At 37.1% G+C, this 23,395-nt stretch overlaps 1 protein-coding gene across 2 annotated transcripts in view; it reads left to right on the top strand.

Annotated features, from left to right (window-relative positions):
* The window catches only part of THEMIS (thymocyte selection associated), a 198,073-nt gene that overhangs the window by 38,858 nt on the left and 135,820 nt on the right, over positions 1 to 23,395 (top strand). The window lies entirely within an intron of this gene.

The following is a 23,395-nucleotide window of genomic DNA, read 5'->3' as shown; positions in this document are numbered from 1 at the left end:
TTACTGACAAGTTTGGCTTCTCTTCTTTGTCTAGATAACTCTGTCATCAAAAATTAGCTTAGATATTATGCCTCCTAGAAAATTTTTGCTGACTTTGTAATTCAATCTAGATATCACTCTTCTATGTTACCATAGTATCTTGGGCACCATACTATACACCTTCAGTTCAGTTCAGTTCAGTTCAGTCGCTCAACGTGTCCGACTCTTTGCAACCCCATGAATCGCAGCACACAAGGCCTCTCTGTCCATCACCATCTCCCAGAGTTCACTCAAACTCACATCCATCGAGTCGGTGATGTCACCCAGCCATCTCATCCTCTGTCATCCCCTTCTCCTCCTGCCCCCAATCCCTCCCAGCATCAGAGTCTTTTCCAATGAGTCAACTCTTCGCATGAGGTGGCCAAAGTACTGGAGTTTCAGCTTTAGCATCAGTCCTTCCAAAGAACACTCAGGGCTGATCTCCTTCAGAATGGACTGGTTGGATCTCCTTGCAGTCCAAGGGACTCTCAAGAGTCTTCTCCAACACCACAGTTCAAAAGCATCAATTCTTTGGCGCTCAGCTTTCTTCACAGTCCAGCTCTCCCATCCATACATGACCACTGGAAAAACCATATCCTTGCCTAGACAGATCTTTGTTGGCAAATTAATGTCTCTGCTTTTCAATATGCTATCTAGGTTGGTCATAACTTTTCTTCCAAGGAGTAAGTGTCTTTTAATTTCATGGCTTCAGTCACCATCTGCAGTGATTTTGGAGCCCCCAAAATCAAAGTCTGACACTATTTCCACTGTTTCCCCATCTATTTCCCATGAAGTGATGGGACCAGATGCCATGATCTTCGTTTTCTGAATACTGAGCTTTAAGCCAACTTTTTCACTCTCCTCTTTCACTTTCATTAAGAGGCTTTTGAGTTCCTCTTCACTTTCTGGCATAAGGGTGGTGTCATCTGCATATCTGAGGTTATTGATATTTCTCCCTGCAATCTTGATTCCAGCTTGCTTCTATCAGCCCAGTGTTTCTCATGATGTACTCTGCATATATGTTAAATAAGCAGGGTGACAATATACAGCCTTGACGTACTCCTTTTTGTCTTATTCTTTAGACCAGAATTGGCAGGCTTTTTTTGTAAAGGACCAGATGGTAAATATTTAAGACTTCACTTGCCAAATAGTCTTCATAACAACTACTCCACTCTGATGTTGTTACATGAAAGAAGCTACAGACACTACTTAAGCCAGTGGTTGTGGTTCCATATAAATTTATTTCAAAATCAGGGAGTTGGCAGATTTTGACCTGTGAACTATAGTTTGGTGAACTCTGCCTAAGAATAAAACCCATATAGGAGACATCAGAGACACAAGTTCGATCTCTGGGTTGGGAAGACCACTGGAGGAGGTCATGGCAACCCACTGCAGTATTCTTGCCTGGAGAATCCCATGGACAGAGAAGACTGGCAGACTACAGTCCATAGTGTCGCAGAGTTGGACACAACTGAAAAGACTTGTCATGCACGCATGCAATGTGGCAGTAAGGTGTGGCAGGGGTAGAAACATTCTCTAGTCCTATGATTATGTTATAATATTTTTGTGAACTTGTGCCTCTGAATTGTGAACTTCACGAGTGCTTCTTGGTCCCCTTCCCCACATCCTTAGTTGGGACAGTATGGCTAGAGTGGGTTGGAGTTGGGTATTTCCCTTCTCCCTCATGGAAAACCAGTGCAGGCTAAAGCTGGGTATTTCCCTTTCCCCAAGTGGAAAGGCGAGAGTGGGCTTTCTTGTGTATTTTCCCGAAGTTGAAAGCTAGAGTGGGTGTTAGCTGTGTATTTTCATCCCTCCAGGTCAGTGACTCTTAATAAAGCACAGATTAAGAACAGAATGCTCTGGTCTGTTTCAAAAAGGGTTTTTCTACCTTCCCTCTATGAGAAGCATGAGGGGATTTTTCTTTGATATTTACTGTGAGAGCTAGGTTGAGTTTTTGGTGGTAGAACTTAAAAAATTTGGTCCCTCCCTATGACTAGATCTCCCTGAAGGTTTTTTACTCTCATACTTGTCCACTGTAAGCCTCCAGCAATTTGTTGACTGCAGTTCAGATTTGTATACGCTGGTACTGGTTTTTGTAGCAGTTTCTTCTCTAGTAAATTGTGATTCTCTGTACTTGCCTGTAGGTCTCTCCAGTTGTGGAGGCAGTACTTTGTCCTCTGATCTCACTTCTCTAATGTACCTAAGAATAGTTATTGAATTTTTCAGTTTGTTCAGATTTCACTTTTCTTTTGGACAGAGGGATATCTGCCAAATTCCTTGTATGCCAGACTAGAAACCAGAAGTCTGGTGCTTTTTTTTAAAAAATATCTAATTATCAGATCAGATCAGATCAGTCTCTCAGTCATGTCCGACTCTTTGCGACCTCACGAATCGCAGCACGCCAGGCTTCCCTGTCCATCACCTACTCCCAGAGTTCACTCAAAGTCACGTCCATCGAGTCAGTTATGCCACCCAGCCATCTCATCCTCTGTCGTCCCCTTTTCCTCCTACCCCCAATCCCTCCCAGCATCAGAGTCTTTTCCAATGAGTCAACTCTTAGCATAAGGTGGCCAAAGTACTGGAGTTTCAGCTTTAGCATCATTCCTTCCAAAGAAATCCCAGGACTGATCTCCTTCAGGATGGACTGGTTGGATCTCCTTGCAGTCCAAGGGACTCTCAAGAGTCTTCTCCAACACCACAGTTCAAAAGCATCAATTCTTCGGCACTCAGCCTTCTTCTCAGTCCAACTCTCACATCCATACATGACCACAGGAAAAACCATAGCCTTGACTAGATGGACCTTTGTTGGCAAAGTAATGTCTCTGCTTTTGAATATGCTATCTAGGTTGGTCATAACTTTCCTTCCAAGGAGTGAGCGTCATTTAATTTCATGGCTGCAGTCACCATCTGTAGTGATTTTGGAGCCCAGAAAAATAAAGTCTGACACTGTTTCCACCATTTCCCCATCTATTTCCCATGAAGGGATGGGACCGGATGCCATGATCTTCGTTTTCTGAATGTTGAGATTTAAGCCAACTTTTTCACTCTCCACTTTCACTTTCATCAAGAGGCTTTTGAGTTCCTCTTAACTTTCTGCCATAAGGGTGGTGTCATCTGCATATCTGAGGTTATTGATATTTCTCCCTGCAATCTTGATTCCAGCTTGTGTTTCTTCCAGTCCAGCATTTCTCATGATGTACTCTGCATATAAGTTAAATAAACAGGGTGACAATATACAGCCTTGACGAACTCCTTTTCCTCTTTGGAACCAGTCTGTTGTTCCATGTTCAGTTCTAACTGTTGCTTCCTGACCTGCATACAAATTTCTCAAGAGGCAGATCAGGTGTTCTGGTATTCCCATCTCTTTCAGAATTTTCCACAGTTTATTGTGATCCACACAGTCAAAGGCTTTGGCATAGTCAATAAAGCAGAAATAGATGTTTTTCTGGAATTCTCTTGCTTTTTCCATGATCCAGCGGATGTTGGCAATTTGATCTCTGGTTCCTCTGCCTTTTCTATAACCAGCTTGAACATAAGGAAGTTCACAGTTCACATATTGCTGAAGCCTGGCTTGGAGAATTTTGAGCATTACCTTAGTAGCGTGTGAGATGAGTGCAATTGTGCGGTAGTTTGAGCATTCTTTGGCATTACCTTTCTTTGGGATTGGAATGAAAACTGACCTTTTATATGTGTGTATATTTAGTGATTTTTTCAGTATTAGTCCAGGGATTACAATTAATGTCTTAATTTTTAGCAATCTAGTTTGGATTAGCCAATCTAATTTCAATGGTATAAAAATTTGGCTCCCATATAGCTCTGTTTCTTACTCCTTGGTTCAGTTCAGTTCAGTTGCTCAGTCATGTCCAGCTTTTTGCAACCCCATGAACTGCAGCACTCCGGGCCTCCCTGTCCATCACCAACTCCTGGACTCTACCCATTGAGTCAGTGATGCCATCCAACCATCTCATCCTCTGTCGGCCCCTTCTCCTCCTACCCTCAATCTTTCCCAGCATCAGGATCTTTTCAAATGAGTCAGCTCTTTGAATCAGGTGGCCAAAGTATTGGAGTTTCAGCTTCAACATCAGTCCTTCCAATGAACACCCAGGACTGATCTCCTTTAGGATGGACTGGTTGGATCTCCTTGCAGTCCAAAGGACTCTCAGAGTCTTCTCCAACACCACAGATCAAAAGCATCAGTTCTGCGGCACTCAGCTTTCTTTTTAGTCCAATTCTCACATCCATAAATGACTACTGGAAAAACCATAGCCTTGACTAGATGGACCGTTGTTGGCAAAGTAATGTCTCTCTGCTTTTTACTATGCTGTCTAGGTTGGTCATAACTTTCCTTCCAAGGAGCAAGAGTCTTTTAATTTCATGGCTGCAATCACCATTTACAGTGATTTTGGAGCCCCTCCAAATAAAGTCAGCCATTGTTTCCACTGTTTCCCCATCTATTTGCCATGAAGTGATGGGACCGGATGCCATGATCTTAGTTTTCGAATGTTGAGCTTTAAGTCAACTTTTTCAGTCTCCTCTTTCACTTTCATCAAGAGGCTCTTTAGTTCCTCTTCACTTTCTGCCATAAGGGTGGTATCATCTGCATATCTGAGGTTATTGATATTTCTCCTGGCAATCTTGATTCCAGCTTGTACTTCTTCCAGCCCAGAGTTTCTCATGATGTACTCTGCTTATGGTGTTTTTATTATTATAAAAATCATATCTTATACATTGTGTGCCCATCAGCACAGATTGTGACTTTTTTATGCAGCTTTTTTTTTTTTTAATAAGCTAGGAGAAAAAAAAAATGAAAGCAAAGCATTCATTTAAATGTCTTTTACTTTTGTAGTTACCTTTATTGATAACTCTTATTTCTTCACATACACTAGAGTCACTGATTTGTGTCCTCTCATGTCAGCCTGAAGTACCCCCTTGAGTGTTTTCTTGTATGGAAGGTTTGGTAGTGATAAATTCTCTCAATTTTTGTTTATCTGGAAATGTCTTAATATTTTCTTTATTTTTACAGGATTTTTTTTTTTTTCTGGACAGAGAATTTTTGGTTGATAGTCCTTTTCTTTCAGCACTTTAAGTATGTCATCCCAGTGATTTCTGTCCTCCATGGTTTCTAGTAGAAATTAGCTTTTAATTTTATGAGAAACCCTTGTACATGATGAATCTTTTATTTTCTCCTCCACCCCCACCCCCCCCCCACCAAATTCTCTATTTGTTTTTACTTTTCAACAGTTTAATTATGATGTGTCTAGCCATGGATCTCTGAGTTTATTCTATGTGGAATATGTTGAGTTTCTTAAAGTGTAGATTAATGTTTTTCATCAAATTTTGGAAGTTTTTACCATCATTTCCTCAAATATTCTTTCTACACTTTTTTCTCTTTCTTCCGAGATATTCATTTTTCACATATTGATATGCTTGATGATGTATCACAGGTCTTTGAAGCTCTGTTTGTTTTCTTCATACTTTTTGTTTCTTAGAATGTATAATCTCAGTTGACCTACTTTCAAATTTGACTTATATTCTCTATTTGCTAAGACTTGATTTCATACTTCCTTTTCATCCTGTAGACACAGTTTCTTTCGTTTCTTTGAATATATTTAACATAGCTGTTTGAATTCTTTCTCCAGGAACTCTAGTGTCTGGGCTTCCTCAGAAACAGTTTCTGTTGATTGAATTTTTTCCCCTTGCTTATGAGCCAGACGTTCTTATTCTTTTGCCTGTCTTGCAATTTAATGTCGAAAATTGCATATTTTCAACAATATAATGTATCAACTCTAGAAGTTGGATTCTCTTCCCTCCTCAGGTCTTCTTATTGCTGATTGTTTAGTGATTCTTCTGAACTAAGTCTGCAAAGTTTACATTCTCTGTTACATACAGCCATTGAAGTGACTGTATAGAAGTCACTTCACTTCACTTCTGCTATAGAAGTCATTGCTTGGAGGGCAATGAAAGTATGGACAGAGATTTCCTTAAACAACTGGAACCAAGAAGTTTCCCAATCTTTGAAGAGATTCTGTGTTTACTTGGAGATGCATTCAAACACTCAACCAAGCAGTTGAAAACTCTTGCTTAACTTTTATTTCCTGCTCATATAAAGCTTCAAAGTCAACCAAAATTGAAAGTTTATGGACTTCTCAGGTCTTTCTTGAGCATGCACACAGTTTTGGGCATGTGCATGGTCATATACATTTATGTGGCCCTCTAGATTTCCAGGAATGTGTTAGAACTTCTCAGTGTCCTTATGGACACCTCATTCCTGAGCTTTTCATTTTAGGCTTTTTGGTTAACCTTCCTCCTCCCCAACTGTTACACACCACAAAAATTAAATAATTGCCTCTTATTGTTTTTGACAAATGCCATGAGGAAAAGTCTTTTCCCCCTCACTGAACTCAAAATAGACCAAATAGAGGCAGCATTACAAACAGAATCTTCCACGGAGTCACCAGACATGTCAAATAATAAGTATTTTTGAGAATGAGATTTGAAGGAACTCCAGCTTCTGCCCCATCTTATGACTGCTGGCTTTGCTATGATTGTAGGCTGTTGGTTTTCAAGCTACTATGAAGTTGAAGAGGGTAGGAAGAGTGGGAATACAAGCAAGTTAAAATGCCACAAAGTTTGCTGTTCTTAAAAAGATTCAGCTCTTAATATTTTTCCATTAATAAATTTTCTCCAGATTGCTGTAATTCTTTGATTAGTTTCCAGAGTTCTGAAAAAATTAATCCTGGTGATTTTTTTTTTTAAACCAGTTTCTCTATTGCTTTTATGGAGGAGACAATTTTCAAAGGCCCTTTTTCCACCATCCCTTTGACATCATCCACTCTTCTGTATTGAAGTAAAGTATACAAATGTAGATTCTTAATTTCTTGTTGATAATTCAAAAGTTTGGATGAAGATGACCATAACATTGACAATGGTATGCATGGTACCCTTTCTTTGCAAATAAAGACACCTACTGAAGAAAGATATATAGCTTTTAATCAGTAAATATAGCTGTATAGATGCAACTCCAGCAAATGAAAACTCAAGCAACAATTAAGAAAGAAAAGCTTTGTAGTGAGTTGGCAAGGACTCTTTAAGGGAACAAACTGAAAGCTGATTTTTTGCTAAAATGTGAGTGGGAAATTAAGCTTGCAATATACATAGCTGATTACATCACATATCAATGTTATGTTTCTAGATATATTTATTATGTTACCTAAAAAATCTTCAATATAGTAAAGGAAATAAAAAGCAATCACTTCAACTGTTTATGGAAATAAACATATTGTATTAGAAGCATAATTTGTTTTTTTATTAAGACAGCCCACTTGGTTAAGTCCTTTTATGAGCTAGAAAACATGTCATTCTTGTCAAATACAACAAAAATACATTCTGATATTTGGTAGTCGATTGCATTCTCCACATACACCAGTAAATCATGTAAAGTTTGGGTTATAGTAAAGTTCCAATCTAGATTACTTCTTGGAAATATTTGTTTCTCCTTCACAGTGTTATTAAACATGTGCAATAAATGCTTTCTCTTTAGACATAAGAAGTATCCTAAGTTTCAGTATACTTTTTTTTTCTGATGGTAAAAGTTTATTTCCAAGCAGCAAACTTACTTAATATCTCTAAACCGTATGTTCAAGAAAGGCTGTGGTTGCATCTGTAGATTCACCATTAAAATTACATGGTTAGATTGAAGACATTTTTCTGTTTGAATTTTTAGATCATATTTTATGAATTTTATTATTGTGGAAGAATACTGTTGTGTAGGTGTGTGGAAGTGTGGTAGTAGAACTTAGATATGGAACATTCTCTGCTACCCTACACTCTATCCTGCCCACATCACAGTCTCAAATGAGAATCCCAATGATGTGTCAGACACTGTTCTAAATACTTATACATGTAAAACTGTTCTAAACACTTTTATGTATATATGGGTTACTAATTGAATTCACATTTTGCATATAAGGAAACAGAGTTACAGAAAGGCTAAGTAACTTACCCAAGATCACATAGTCAAGTAAGTGGTTATGTTAAATCTACCTTGGTGGTGGTGGTTTATTGCTAAGTCGTAACTGACTCTTGTGACCCCACAGACTGTAGCCCTCCAGGCTTCTCTGATTTCCCAGGCAAGAACACTGGAGTGGGTTGCCTTTTCCTTCTCCAGGGAATCGTCCTGACCCAGCAATTGAACCTGTGTCTTCTGCATTGTAGGGGGTCTCCTGCATTGCAGGCAGATTCTTTACCGCTGAGCCGCCAGGGAAGCCCCTAACTCTACACTAGCACTGCCCAGTAGACATTTAATATGCTTTTTCATCAAACATTTATGTGGCTATCCGAGAAAGCTTCATTTCTTCTACTCTTGGGTTTCTCCTAAGTGATCTAAGCAAGCCCAAAATGGAAATCATAGTCTTCTATAACCTAATCTCAGTAGTGACATACCATCATTACTGCTATATTTTTTGATCACACAGGTGAATACTGGTGATCTGGGTGGGGACTACACAAAGATGTGACAACCAGGAGGTAGGGCAGGAATCACTGGGACCTATCTGGGAGGTTACCAAACACAAATATTTTTAAAAGTTAAAAAAAAAGTGAATTAATTTTACAAATATATTTTATTTAAAACTCTGTGTCTAAAGTATTGGGGCATCCCATCTGCCTGCAATGCAGGAGTATTGGGTTCAATCCCTGGGTCAGGAAGATCTCCCAGAGAAGGGAATGGCTATCCACTCCAGTATTCTTGCCTGGAGAATTCCATGGACAGAAGAGCCTGGAAGGCTGCCATCTATGGGGTCACAAAGAGTTGGACATGGCTGAGAGACTAATATACTTTCACTTTCACCTAAAATATTATTCTTTTTATATCTAATCAGTATAAAATTATTGAGATATTTTACATTATTTTCATGTCAAGCATGAATTTTTAATACATTAAAACCAAGCATATATTTTCCACTTATAGCACATATCAAGTCTGGTCATGCAAATTTCATGTGGCCATATTTCAAATGCTCAATGCAGTGCTCCAGCTGTGGTACTGTATTGGAGAGCTACAGTATAGATCCAAACCATTCCAGAGTCTGTGCTCTGGAGCACTTCTTTCTTAATCATAGAAAAGAGTAAAGTAGTCTTTCTGTCAACCAGCATCAGTGTTATACTGAGGATCTGCAAACAAAATAAAAAATTAAGAAAACACAAAAAAGAACAAAAATTAAACAAACAAAAAATTATGAGGATCTACAAATCCCCCAGATACATGGCATTCTTTCTAACTTTTCTGTTATATGCAGTAAGCCTTGTAATGTTTCTAAATTAATGCTACTCTTAAATAACATAAAATAGGAATTTTTAAATGAATGTTGGAAATTCATTAACTATGAAATTTCTTTCATATGTTTAATGGACTTGAGTCATGCTTTAAAGACAAACTTTAGACAGTGCTTCCTACATAAATTAATTGCTACCAGATAAGTGGATAAATGGATTTCATTTGTCAAGAGGTCAAGCCATCTTTAAGTAGCCTTGTAGCTGCCAAGCTGACTTGCCATGCTTCATAAATTAGATCAGTCATGAAACAATAAGCCCATATGAATGCAGCAGTTAATTTCTCATGGCACAGCTGACAGCGTGAGCAACATGCTTTAGTGGTTCCCCTTGAGTCCCATCTCCCACAGGTAAGATGGGACTGAGCCAGGTGGATGTCTAATCTACAGTGGAGAAATATTGAGTTCAGGAAATCTCCAAAGTGTAATGGGTGCTTCCCAACCTGCCATTCTTTGCCCTTGAAGAAAATGCTGCCTTTATTACCTGGAATGTAAGAAAATATCTTGGGAAAGAGGAGGGAGACTTTAGGATCCTAGAATGTCTCTCAGGAGGGAGATACTCTCTACTATTTCCATACTGGTCAGGAAACAAATCTTTTACCTCCAGTTTCTGAGGCATGTGAAATGCTATGGAGAATTATCCTTTAACGTATCTGTATTACTTAATAGTAAAACTCTTTCTAAAATCATTTTAATTATAAATGTGAAAATTATAGGAAAGTAGTAATAATCAGTGACAAAATTGGATGAGTAATAACAGTATTTCTTCATGAAATTGATTAAGGTTAAATGATTAAAATTTATGAAACTTGCTCCTTTATGCATGGGTACTAAAACACCTAATACATTGACATTTTTCAAAATGAATTTCTCATTGTTTTATTTGGGAAAATATATACTTAATTGATAGAAAACGTAACACTACATTCAGTGGTGATTTATTATGTTTCATGTACCATTAGAATGACTAAATCTTTTATGTTTAGCCATTTTATGATTGTAGCTATAATTTTTTACTATAATATCAGTTTATAAAGGGACCTGATAGGAAAATTGTGTGAAAATATTTAAAATATACTTAATAGCTTTATAATACATGAATAACAGCTTGTCTTCATTTTTTAAATGACTTACATTAAAAGAAGCAATCTATACACCAGAATTTGCTGTTATTTTTCCATCTGGATGTTATGATGACACGTGATTCAGAAAAGCCCTACTTAGGGCTCCCCGATTTCTGGACTATTTTCTATTTCAGGAATCATGGGCCATTCTTCCAGGTTTTGTGGGTCAACTTCTCTTAAGACATTTCTTCCCCTCTGTGCTCACTTAAGCAAAATAGATTCATCTCTGTCTCTTACACGAAATATTTTCCTAGACTGGTCATCTTATACCACACAAGAAAATGTGAAGTCATCTAAATGCTCAAAAATTAAGACTTTTACAATAATTTTTAGCTCCATTTTTTTCCCTGTGTTTTCTTCTCTGTAGTACGTGATCAGATTCCTTTTCCTAATCTTTGGTCTTTGAATAACTAAAGTATATATTATCTGAAAGACAAATAGACCAGCAGTTCTAGCTCAAAATGTTCTCTTTGCCCAGCTGTGTACCTCTTAGAATTAGACTGGAATTCTGTCAGAAAGATGATCTTAAAATAGACTCTTTTACAACTGGCACTATTCTATAAGTTCTCATAATATTAATATTGTAAGCACTTCTTCAAAAAATCTATGTCATCACTTTTTGCTCTTACCATCTCCTTCTTTTTCATGAACAATTCCTTCAAAGCTCCTTATGGTGTTGCCTCAGCAGTACCAGCATGGACTCTTATGAGAGGAACCGGACTGGACTGTCCACCCAAATTGTCTACTCAGGGCTTCATTTCTTGAAGTAGATGTTGCTAAAGAACATTGCTGTACTTATATTTAGTTATATATCAGAGATTTAGAGTTTATGTCATTGAAGAAAAGATTTTTAATATTTTGTTTTTTAGAGCAATTTTAGGTTTTCACAACACAACTTGACATGAAGTACAGAGATGTCCCACATACACCCTGCCTCTGCATAGACCTAGCCTCCTCGATCTCCTCCCAGAGTGGTACACTGGTTACAATTGGCACATCATACTTGACACATCACAATCATTGAGGTTCATGGTTTACATTGTGCTTTACTCTTTGTGCTGTGTGTCCTAAGGGCTTAAAAAAATGATATGTATTCACCATTATGTAATCATATTAGAGTATTTTCACTGCCCTAACGATCCTCTGTGTCTGGTCTCTTCATCTCTTCCCCCAAACCTCTGGCAACCATTGTTTTTTTTTTTTTTCACTGTTTCCATGTGTGCTATGCGCTCAGTCTCTCAGTCATGTCCTACTCTTTGCAACCCCATGGACTATGGCCCATCAGGATCATCTATCCATGGAGTTTTCTAGGCAAGAATACTGGGGTGGGCTGCCATTTCCTACTCCAGACAATCTTCCCAACCCAGGGATTGAATTCACATCTTTTGCATCTCCTGCATTGGCAGGTGGATTCTTTATCACTGCACAACCTGGGAAGCCCAAATGAAAGTCAAAAAAGGGAACAGTGTGTGTGTGTGTGTGTGTGTGTGTGTCTACTCAGTTGTGTCCGACTCTTTGTGACCTCATAGACTGTGACCTGCCAGGCTCTTCTCTCCATGGGATTTCCCAGGCAAGAATACTGGAGTGGGTTGCCATTTCCTACTCCAAGAGGTCTTCAGGATCCAGAGATTGAACTCACATCTCTTGTGTCTCCTGCATTGGCAGGCAGATTCTTCACCACTACACTGTATTCATACTTTTGCCTTTTCCAAAATATCATACAGTTGAAATAGTGGAGTATGTAGTCTTTTCAGATTGGTTACTTTCACTTAGTAATATACATTTGAGGTTCCTCTATGTCTTTTTGTGTCTTTATAGCTCATTTCTCTTTAGCACTGAATAATATTACATTGTCTGGTTGTACCATAGTTTATATATCCATTCACTTACTGAAGGACATCTTAGTTGCTTTTAAGTTTTGACAACTATAACTAAAGCTGCTATAAATTTCATGAGAGTATTTGTAGGAACATAAGGAATCAGTTCAGTTCAGTTCAGCCGCTCAGTCGTATCCGAATCTGTGCGACCCCATGAACCACAGCATGCCAGGCCTCCCTGTCCATCACTAACTCCCGGAGTCCACCCAAACCCATGTCCATTGTATTGGTGATGCCATCCAACCATAAGGAATACAACTTTTTAAAGTTATAAAATATACTGATTTCTTCTAACTTTGCAGATGCCACATATATCTTGTAGAAACTTAGAAAATGGAAGAAAATGCAAAGAAGTAAATGTAGAAAATGGAAGAAAATTCAGGGAGCTATAGTCTCATCATCACTAGAGCTATTTAGCATTAATATGTAGTGCATTCCCTTCCATTGTTTACAAGTGCATTGTACACCTACACACATATAGACACATGTTTTCATATGAAAAATAAACATATTTGTGAGGACTTGCCAATGTCATTAAATATTCTTCAAAACATGATTTTTATTTTCTATATAATGGTCCATCATGTGGCTATACCATAATAAATCCATTCCAAACATGATCATTTATGCAATTTCATTAGAACAGTCTTCTGGCTAAAGTTTTGTCTGCACTTGTGATTATTATGATTTCATATACATAAAATTATGACTTCAAAAGTAAAAATGTTTTTAAAGTTTTGATGCATATTGCCAAATCACATTCAATAAAACTTCTGCCAATTACATTCCACTGCACCAAAGAATTGATGCTTTTGAACTGTGGTGTTGGAGAAGACTCTTGAGAGGCCCTTGGACTGCAAGAAGATCCAACCAGTCCATTCTAAAGGAGATCAGTCCTGGGTGTTCTTTGGAAGGAATGATGCTAAAGCTGAAACTCCAGTACTTTGGCCACCTCATGCGAAGAGTTGACTCATTGGAAAAGACTCTGATGCTGGGAGGGATTGGGGGCAGGAGGAGAAGGGGATGACAGAGGATGAGATGGCTGGATGGCATCACTGACTCGATGGACATGAGTTTGTGTGAACTCTGGGAGTTGATGATGGACAGGGAGGCCTGGTGTACTGTGATTCATGGGGTCGCAAAGAGTCGGATACAACTGAGAGATTGAACTGAACTGACTGAGAAACTAATAAGCGAAGAAGGCAATGGCACCCCACTCCAGTACTCTTGCCTGGAAAATCCCATGGATGGAGGAGCCTGGCAGGCTGCAGTCCATGGGGTCACCAAGAGTCGAACATGGCTGAAGCGACTTAGCAGCAGCAGCAGCCGCAAAAACTAATAAGAGGCCCAATTTGACTGCTTTTTTTGAAGTAGGGGAGTTGGTCTGTTACACTTAGTTTTTGATGATGAGGTTAATTTTCATCTTTTTTCTAACATACTCTGTGCCTTTTTGCATTACTTTATTGGGAAGTTAGAGACGGTCATGTCTAGGCTGCTAGACAATAGACATTTAAATCCCTCTCAGTCAGATATAAAACATATGGAGCTCCAGTTTGTTTATCTGCAGTGTCTAAAGTGATCATCAACAGCAAATCCAGTCTCTCTGATCTCTTTTGCAAATTATTTTCAGGGCCAAAATCTGAATAGTCTGAACTAGTTTCAAAGGTGTTAAGCCTTGCCAGATCTCCCAGCGCTCTAACGAGGTTCATCTCAAAAACTGCTCATGAGCTCTTGCTGACCAGGTACCAGGTCAGATCTTTTGTATGAGGTTCAGGAAAAATTTTCAGAGCCAATCCAGTGGGAATTATGGTGGTATTCCCAACTGAAGAGCCATTGCCAATTTCAGGTGGGATTTTCAAATTTATGTTATTTGAGTTAGTTTTTTGGTTGCCTGCTAATATGGGATCAAGAGGATGTGCTTAGGAAGAAAATATTCCTTTATACATGCTGGTGAATTTAGAAAAAAATGTTTGGTTTTCTTTATTGTGCAAATCAAAATCTATTTAAATCATAAGCTCTGAAATCCATTTAGAACTTACGGTTACATTGGAAAACTATATCTCTTCCTAATTTGAATTTAATGTAAACTGATTTTTAATTGTTTTGTATAACCATGGATAACAGATTTTTTTGAACACTGCATGGTAAAAATCAGCAAATATGTCAGAAAAAGCACAACATTAAAGGAAACACCACAGCATATGTTGACAGTTATAGAAGAATTGCTGCTGTTTTCACCCTTCACACCAGAATAATTTTTTCAATATTTACCTCCCATGTGTAGAGAGGGAAACATATGGGGCTTTACATAATCATAAGCATAAACAGGTGGCTACTTAGGTACATTTAATTTGCAAGCAGCATCAATACTGAACAACACAATCAGCACCACATGGCTCCCAAACTCTTTCCATTAGCAAAATTAAGATCATTAAAATAGAGGGAGGGTATACTCCTCCCTCAATTGGCTTCAACTACCCTTCAGAGCCATGAATAAAACACATTTTCAAAAATGCCTTGGCATTTTGCTGCTTCTTTTCTTCAAGGGAACTTCAGCAACTGTGTATAATGTATACCTTGTGAATAGCTACAACCAGCGCAATATTTGCATTTAAAATGTGCTTACATCTCCCTATAATCAGCTTATTATGAGCATAATATTATGATGGTTAAATTCTAAGCAAATTTATCGAAGCATGGAGTCAGACAGACTCCTCAAAGCCACCTGGAAATATTTCCCCAAAGGCAGTCCAGCTAAAGAAGTCACCTGAGGCGCTTTTCCATAAATAAACACTCTGGCATAATCTACAATGGTTGCTGGGAATTAGTTTTACTCGGCCTGTGTCACTTACTACTGAATTGTGGATTCTGCATATTTTGTCTCATCTAATTTGACCCAAACTGAAATACCTAGTGTGTAGTCTTTTGCCCTATAAGTGTTAGTCTCTCTGATGTTATAACCATCCTACAATGGCTTAGAACTCCAGAGTGAAAGAAAATGAGGTGAAAGAATAGCTATTATTTTTTTGTTTTTTTCCTTTTTTGGTGCTTGCTATGTATTAAGTGCTATCTAAGTGTGTTACATGTATTGACTCATTTAATCATCAGAATGACTTTATGAGGAGGATGATACAATATTCTCCATTTTACAGAAAAGGAAATTATAACTTGAGAATCTAAGTTCTCAACTTTACACAGTGGGGAAGGACTGAGGTCAAAATTAAACTGTTTGAATCAAAAATTCCTACTCTGACTACTTTACTTTACTGTTGGAATAGTAGTATGTTGCTGGCCCTGAAAATGCTAGTGCCTGAAATCACCAAGGGCCAGAAATAGTAAATCTGTAATATTTCGACTATCCTCCTAATAAAGCCTTATGAAAGATTTGAGGGGACTAATTGTCTATGGGGGTTCTTTCCAGTCCTGAAGCCTCTTTGTGTGTGTATTCTTATAATAAAAGGGGCAGTGCTCTGCAGAACTGCAAGAGTCCAGAGAACTGTGCTCTTGTCAAAATTCATGAAAAGAAAAATTTCTCACATCTTCTCACTTCATCCTAGGTCTATTACTCATTCTCACTGCTTAGTAGAGACAAAGTTTTAACATGAACAAGGATATATGGTACTTTTATTAATAAAGTCATGATTATAACAGAGTTTTAGGCATAGACATAAAATTATATCATTTTATTTTAGAATCTAACATTATTTACATGAGTTATTTGCTAAATATCTCAAATGTGTTAGATATGCATAGTCAAACCTTTTAAGGACTTAGTGGGAAAATAAGAGTTTTTTTCATGTGGTGTTTGAACCATTAAAGTAAAAATGAATCAAAAGATTTTATGATTTATTATTTTTTACCCCCAAGTAAAAGAACTATTAAAAACCATTAATAGCTATTATAGATAATTCTGATTTCATTATACATGTAAAGACATTCAAACATAGGAATCTACATCCTCACTTAGCATTTAACATTTAACAGACTTGGTCACCATCTAGATATGTCTTCTCCCCCCCTAAATACCCCATTAAATTCCTATGCAAAATTTTCTTACGAACTTTGACTTTCCATGCGTTCCTTTTTTGCTACTCTTAGAGACTTCTGTCAAGATTGTTAGAATCACTTATCAGTTGATGATTTTCAATAATCCTATAATTGACTCTGAGAAATCTGAAAAAGTTTTTTACAGCTTGGATGTTAATATTATTACATTTCATTACTTTGCCCAAGAATTTTGTGGGGTTTTTTGCTTTGATAGGGTATTTCATGCATCTCATTAAATCTGAAATTAAGTAGAGATAATTGAACTAAAATTTCTAGTCAAAATACCAAATTTGGGGTAGTATTGAAGAAGATAGTTTTTGTAGGATATCCTGACTTAAGAATTACCTTGGAAATATAACAAATAATAGGAAAATGCAGAATAAAAAACTTACATAAGCAAGTATAAAATAACAGGGATCCTTAAGAATTTGATAAGTTCTTTTTTTATGTCTTCATACATTATATCTTCTTTTTTTTTAAATTTTATTTTATTTTTAAAGTTTACATAATTGTATTAGTTTTGCCAAATATCAAAATGAATCCTCCACAGGCATACATGTGTTCCCCATCCTGAACCCTCCTCCCTCCTCCCTCCCCACACCATCCCTCTGGGTCGTCCCAATGTTCATTGCAGCACTGTTTATAATAGCCAGAATTTGATAAGTTCTAATGAGGTGGATGAAACTGGAGCCTATTATACAGAGTGAAGTAAGCCAGAAGGAAAAACACCAATACAGTATACCAATGCATATATATGGAATTTAGAAAGATGGTAACAATAACCCGGTGTATGAGACAGCAAAAGAGACACTGATGTATAGAACAGTCTTATGGACTCTGTGGGAGAGGGAGAGGGTGGGACAATTTGGGAGAATGGCATTGAAACATGTAAAATATCATGTAAGAAACGAGTTGCCAGTCCAGGTTCGATGCACGATACTGGATGCTTGGGGCTAGTGCACTGGGACGACCCAGAGGGATGGTATGGGGAGGGAGGAGGGAGGAGGGTTCAGGATGGGGAACACATGTATACCTGTGGCGGATTCATTTTGATATTTGACAAAACTAATACAATTATGTAAAGTTTAAAAATAAAATAAAATAAAAAAAATAAAAAAGAATTTGATTGCAGGACAAAGTGCCATTTTAAGAGGCAGAGGCATATACCCTCACAAAAATAAGTGAAATACAGTTTGCTTTACTGGCAAAGAGACTGTACTGGCAGAGAGACAAGACACAAGACAAAAAGTACATCATATCTTTGTACAACAAACACTTTTGATTTGTCTCTAAATGTTCTTCTTCACATAGATCAGTCCATTGGAAAGTTTTGAGCAGTATCTCAAATATATATGTATTTATTTAAAATTATGTGCTTGCATATATATTTTATGTATTGTTAACCTATATCTCTGGAGAAGGCAATGGCACCCCACTCCAGTACTCTTGCCTGGAAAATCCCATGGACAGAGGAGCCTGGTAGGCTGCAGTCCATGGGATCGCACAGAGTTAGACACGACTGAGTGACTTCACTTTCACTTTTCACTTTCATGCATTGAAGAAGGAAATGGCAACCCACTCCAGTGTTCTGGCCTGGAGAATCCCAGGGATGGGGGAGCCTGGTGGGCTGCCGTCTATGGGGTTGCACAGAGTCGGACACGACTGAAGCGACTTAGCAGCAGCAGCAGCAGCAACCTATATCTCAAAGGCTAATTTCTCTATGATGATAATGGATATAAATCTACATTTTGACAACTTTAAAGTGCTAAAGAAATTTCAGCCACCTTTCATATTTTATTAGACTAGAGTGTCATTGTTTTATTTCATAATATGGCTAAAGAAAAACTTGAGTGAGAGTAGAAATGTCAGCTTCATCATTTTTTGCTCCTTGTTTGTGTTGTATTAGTTTTTATTTTCAATACACAATTTTTTTTGCAAGAAGTGTGTGAAGTCGTTTATCCATTTGGTGAGATTTATTTTATTTAAAAACGGTGATAGTATATTCTGGAAACCCACTTAACATATGGCCAGGTGATCTGCTGCACACTCAGAGTACATGATCTGATAGGCAGTGTTGTCAGCCCCATCAGCTTGTTCAGTTCCCTGGACTCCCACATGCCTACACCTACAGGCATGTGGCCACCTGATATATGAAGAGATGAAACTAGTGCCAATCAATGTCTTAAATATCAGTAAGTTCACTTTCTCATCTTGCTTGTTTTAAGAAGTTCTAAGAATTTCTGCACCCAAAAGGAGAGTGAAAAGCTAGACAAACAATTTATGGCTCCAAATAATAATGAAAGGTTTAAATGTGTAACCTTATGATTAAGCCCTCGAGCTTTAGAGACACAGAATCCTACTGTGTATTTTACGTGCTGTGAGATGATAGAGAATTTATGGTATCTCTTTAGACTTTCCTGTGCTGACTTGTGAAGTGTTTGTTTTTTATTTCTAGCTACTTCATATTATTATTCAGAAAATTGAATTCTATCATGAGGGAAATTTCCAGCATATTCTAAGCTGCTAATATATTAATATCCTAATTTTGAAGGTATGAGAAGAAAATGAGAATTAGTTCATAAAGTTCACTCTAGGATTCCTTTTCTCAGAGTTGGAGGGATATGTTTGGTTGGAACTGTGAAAGCAAGCTAGAGATTCAGTTCAGTTCATTTCAGTTCAGTCCCTCAGTCGTGTCTGACTCTTTGCAACCCCATGGACTGCAGCATGCCAGGCTTCCCTGTCCATCACCAATTCCTGGAGTTTACTCAAGCTCATGTCCATTGAGTTGGTGATGCCATCCAACCATCTCATCCTCTGTTACCCCTTCTCCTCCTGCCTTCAATCTTTCCCAGTATCAGGGTCTTTTCAAATGAGTCAGGTCTTCACATCAGGTGGCCAAAGTATTGGAGTTTCAGCTTCAACATTAGTCTTACCAATGAATATTCAGGACTGATTTCCTTTAGGATGGACTGGTTGGATCTCCTTGCTGTCCAAGGGACTTTCAGGAGTCTTCTCTAACACCACAGTTCAAAAGCATCAGTTCTTCAGCACTCAGCTTTCTTTATAGTCCAACTCTCACATCTGTACATGATTACTGGAAAAACCATACCTTTGACTAGATAGACCTTTGCTGGCAAAGTAATGTCTCTGCTTCTTAATATGATGTCTAGTTTGGTCATAGCCTTTCTTCAAGGAGCAAGCGTCTTGTAATTTCATGGCTGTAGTCACCATCTGCAGTGCTTTTGGAGCCCCCCAAAATAAACTCTGTCACTGTTTCCACTGTTTGCCCATCTATTTGCTATGAAGTGATGGGATCAGATGCCATGATTCTGGCTTTCTGAATGTTGAGCTCCAAGCCAACTTTTTCACTCTCCTCCTTCACTTTCATCAAGAGGCTCTTTAGTTCTTCACTTTCTGCCATAGGGATGGTGTCATCAGCTTATCTGAGCTAGAGATTAGATGAGGAAAAAAGATTGTGAACTCTTCACAGTGATCTTATGTGAATATACAATTGGAATATAAATAGTATTGTAGTATACAGTTGGAAATTTTGTGTTTTAAAAAATTTCTCCCTATTTGTATGAGAATTGATGAGGTAAAGGAAAAAGTAGGAAAAAGTCTGATAAGTGTAAATTCTGCACGGTGAACCAGGAATTTATTTTAGCTCTTTTCATATTGGAGGGTCTAGAAAGGCTGATCAGTGGAAAACAAGGGCCTACTTGTAAGATCATATACATTTTTTTGTGAACTGGAATAAATATGTTTTCATAGACAGTGTCCTTGTAAGTCATTTGTGCAAAAGGGAGGTAGCCTGGTGTGTAGGTAAGATTATGACATTTGGATTTCAAAGGTCTGAGTTGAGATTCTATAGCCATGACTGAGAAAATCATGACTTTTTATATTCCTTGGTAGTATTTATTTTACTGTTCTTAAAAGATTATAAATGATGCATATGAAAAAAATTGTTCAAATTTGTTACTTTTTAAGCAAATTTCAGTTGTTACCATTAATAATAATGATTGCAGATCATTAAGAATTAGATAAAAATATAAACTTCCCCAAAGCCTAAGATTCAGGATTAAGATCTCAAAGACTAAATTTACTTACTGACTAATTTTCAACAGACCAGCTGATTACATTTCCTTATAATTTTTGTTTCTCAAGAGACACACCATATGAGTGATTTCTCCTAAGTAAAATAAGAGTAGTATCCTTTTTGCATGTGTGCTAAATTGATTCAGTAGTGTACAACTCTTTGCAACCCTATGGACTGTAGCCTACCAGGCTCCTCTATCCATGGGAATTCTCCAGGCAAGAACACTGGAGTGGATTGCCTTCCCCTCCTCCAAAGGATCTTTCCAACCCGGGAATTGAACTCATGTCTCTTGCGTCTCCTGCACTGGCAAGTGAGTTCTTTACCAGTAGTGCCACCTGGGAAGCCCATCCATTTTAATAGGTGACAATCAAATTTGGAATAGAAATCTATTTTCTTTCTGCTTTTTAACTTAAAGTGTTAAGATTATATATTGTCTTATTTTATTATCACTGTAATTATCACCCAGCTCCTGAAATATGTTTTGTTTTGTTTTGAAAAAATAATAGATTATATTTTCTCCACTATAAAACTATATTGCTTTAGTTTATTATGAAATTATAGTTCCAGTATTATATAATTCATATATATATGTATGTGTAGGGCTTCCCTCATGACTCAGTTGGTAAAGAATCTGCCTGCAATGCAGGAGGACCCTGGTTCAATTCCTGGGCTGGGAAGATCCACTGGAGAAGAGAAAGGCTACCCACTCCAGTATTCTGGCCTGGAGAATTTCATGGCCTGTATAGTCAGTCCATGGGGTGGCAAACAGTCGGCACAACTGAGTGACTTTCACTTTCACTTTCATATGTATGTGTATAGATATATATTTCTATATACTTGAAACTAGTATATATGATATTGAATGGATGTTTATAAGGAGAGACTCTTGAACTGGCTTCAATAATATATAAAGAAACAAGTTAATAAAATATTTTAATATACTCTGCCATTTAGTATGCTAAACTGTGTCCTTAATCATCTTCTAAGGGAAAACACACAAATTTCTTAGATAGATTTTTCTTGCAATAGAAACATCCAACAAGACAGCTCTGAAATGTGTGATTAACTTGAAATAATAGTGGCCCTAGGGTTTCAGGCTTTTCTACTTCATAACATTTTGGGTCTGTTATTACCTTAGGTGAACCCAATTCCCCAGGAAAGAAGATGCTGAATTAATTCTTCTGTGACTTATGTCATCAATACAGCTAGGATAGAAATAAAACTATATTTCTCTACGCTTATGAGATTCTAGGTAGCTATTATTTAAACTTATTTCAGAAAAACTGCTAAATTTTTTATACCCTTATAATGCCTGTGGACGCTTAGAAATAAATCTTCCCATGGAGACAAATAAGACTAAACATGCACATACACTTGCACACAGATGCACACACACACACACATTCAGTTACTGCGGGGAATTCAAGAGTACTGTTTTATTGGATTTTCCCTGATACAAGACATAACAAAATAAGAAGCTCCTTCAAAGTAAATGTTTTTTCCCTTACTGTCTTCAAGCACACCATGCAGAGGATGAACACTATTTGATCTATAAAAGTTTTCAGGACAGATTGCACATGCTATCTTCCTCAGTCTTAGGATTGCATCACATACTTTTTCAGAACATTTATATTTAAAAACAATCAAAATCCTGTAGTTTTTTTCTTTGAGTAAAATAGCAACATAAATCTTTGTACCCTAACCCAAAATACATGTAAAAAACATTTTAATCTGGTTAATAATAATTGGATATAAAGATAAATTTAACTGGACTGTATTTTTGACTAAGTGACGAAATAACTTTTCTAGGCTATATCATTCTTCTAGGGTTCTTTAGATGCTGCCTTCTAAGTGGATGCTATTATGTAATATTTTCTTAATTTACTTTGGAGTTAAGCAAGCAGTTACCTAATTTTTCCTTTGTCCTTACTTTCTTTGGAATTTAATGAAATTTATTCAGTAATTAAATTTCTGGTAGTGTTACAAAACAGATGTGCCTATGAAATAAATGCAAAATAATTGAAAGAGAAGAATTAAATTTAAACTTGCAAACATAAAAAGCTGTGTTACTTGACTGTCCCAATAGTACTGGAAGAAAAAATTTGAAATAGTGAAAGTGTGAAAAAATTAGAGCAGTAACAGAAAGAATGAATGATATATAATCAAGAGATTTCAATCCAGAACAACTTCCTAACCTGGTATTTCCCAATGAGAGTTATGTGGGTAACTAATATATATGATATACTGTTTTGTAATTTATTAATGAATGTTTCTCTAAGAGTTTTATGATGAAAGAAATTTGGGAAATTCTTCATGTTATATTCCTCTCTTATGAGTCATAGTGCATCTAAAGTTTCTGAGAAATTTCAAATTACTTGGAAAAAGGTAGATACTTTTTCTTATGGTAAAATATGCATAGCATACCACTTTAAAGTGTACAATTTAGTGTCATTAAGTTCATTCATGATGTTATACAGTCATCAGCATGGTCAAGTTCCAGGTAATAGCTTTGCAATTGTTAACTTGACCATGAAACAGTTTCCTACTGGAATATCTTTTAATTTTGGTGTTTCCAGAGAATATATATGGAAATACTCATCTAATCTAGACCTTTCATTTTAAAAGTTAAAAATGTGATCTTGAGAGATTAAGTGCCTTGCTTAAGATCACACATGTAGTTAGGAGAGAGCCAGTATTTCATGCAGATTTAATTTTCAAGAAGTGCATCTTTCCTATTTCAAAATATTTTCCCCTTGTTTCCATCTATGAGACCCGTCTGGATCTGACAATCCAGCCTACAGATAATACATTAAGATATACCCTAGAAGAATTCAGGGTTAAAACAACTATCTCTAATTTTTCAAAAAAGGTACATTACTTTTAAATGCTATGTTTTACTTGCTT

The sequence above is a fragment of the Bos grunniens genome, chromosome 9, assembly GCF_055505025.1.
Source record: "Bos grunniens cultivar Pamir isolate PY7600 chromosome 9, Bosgru_T2T1.0, whole genome shotgun sequence".
Classification (NCBI taxonomy): Eukaryota; Metazoa; Chordata; class Mammalia; order Artiodactyla; family Bovidae; genus Bos; species Bos grunniens.
This window is presented reverse-complemented; position numbering and strand designations above follow the sequence as displayed.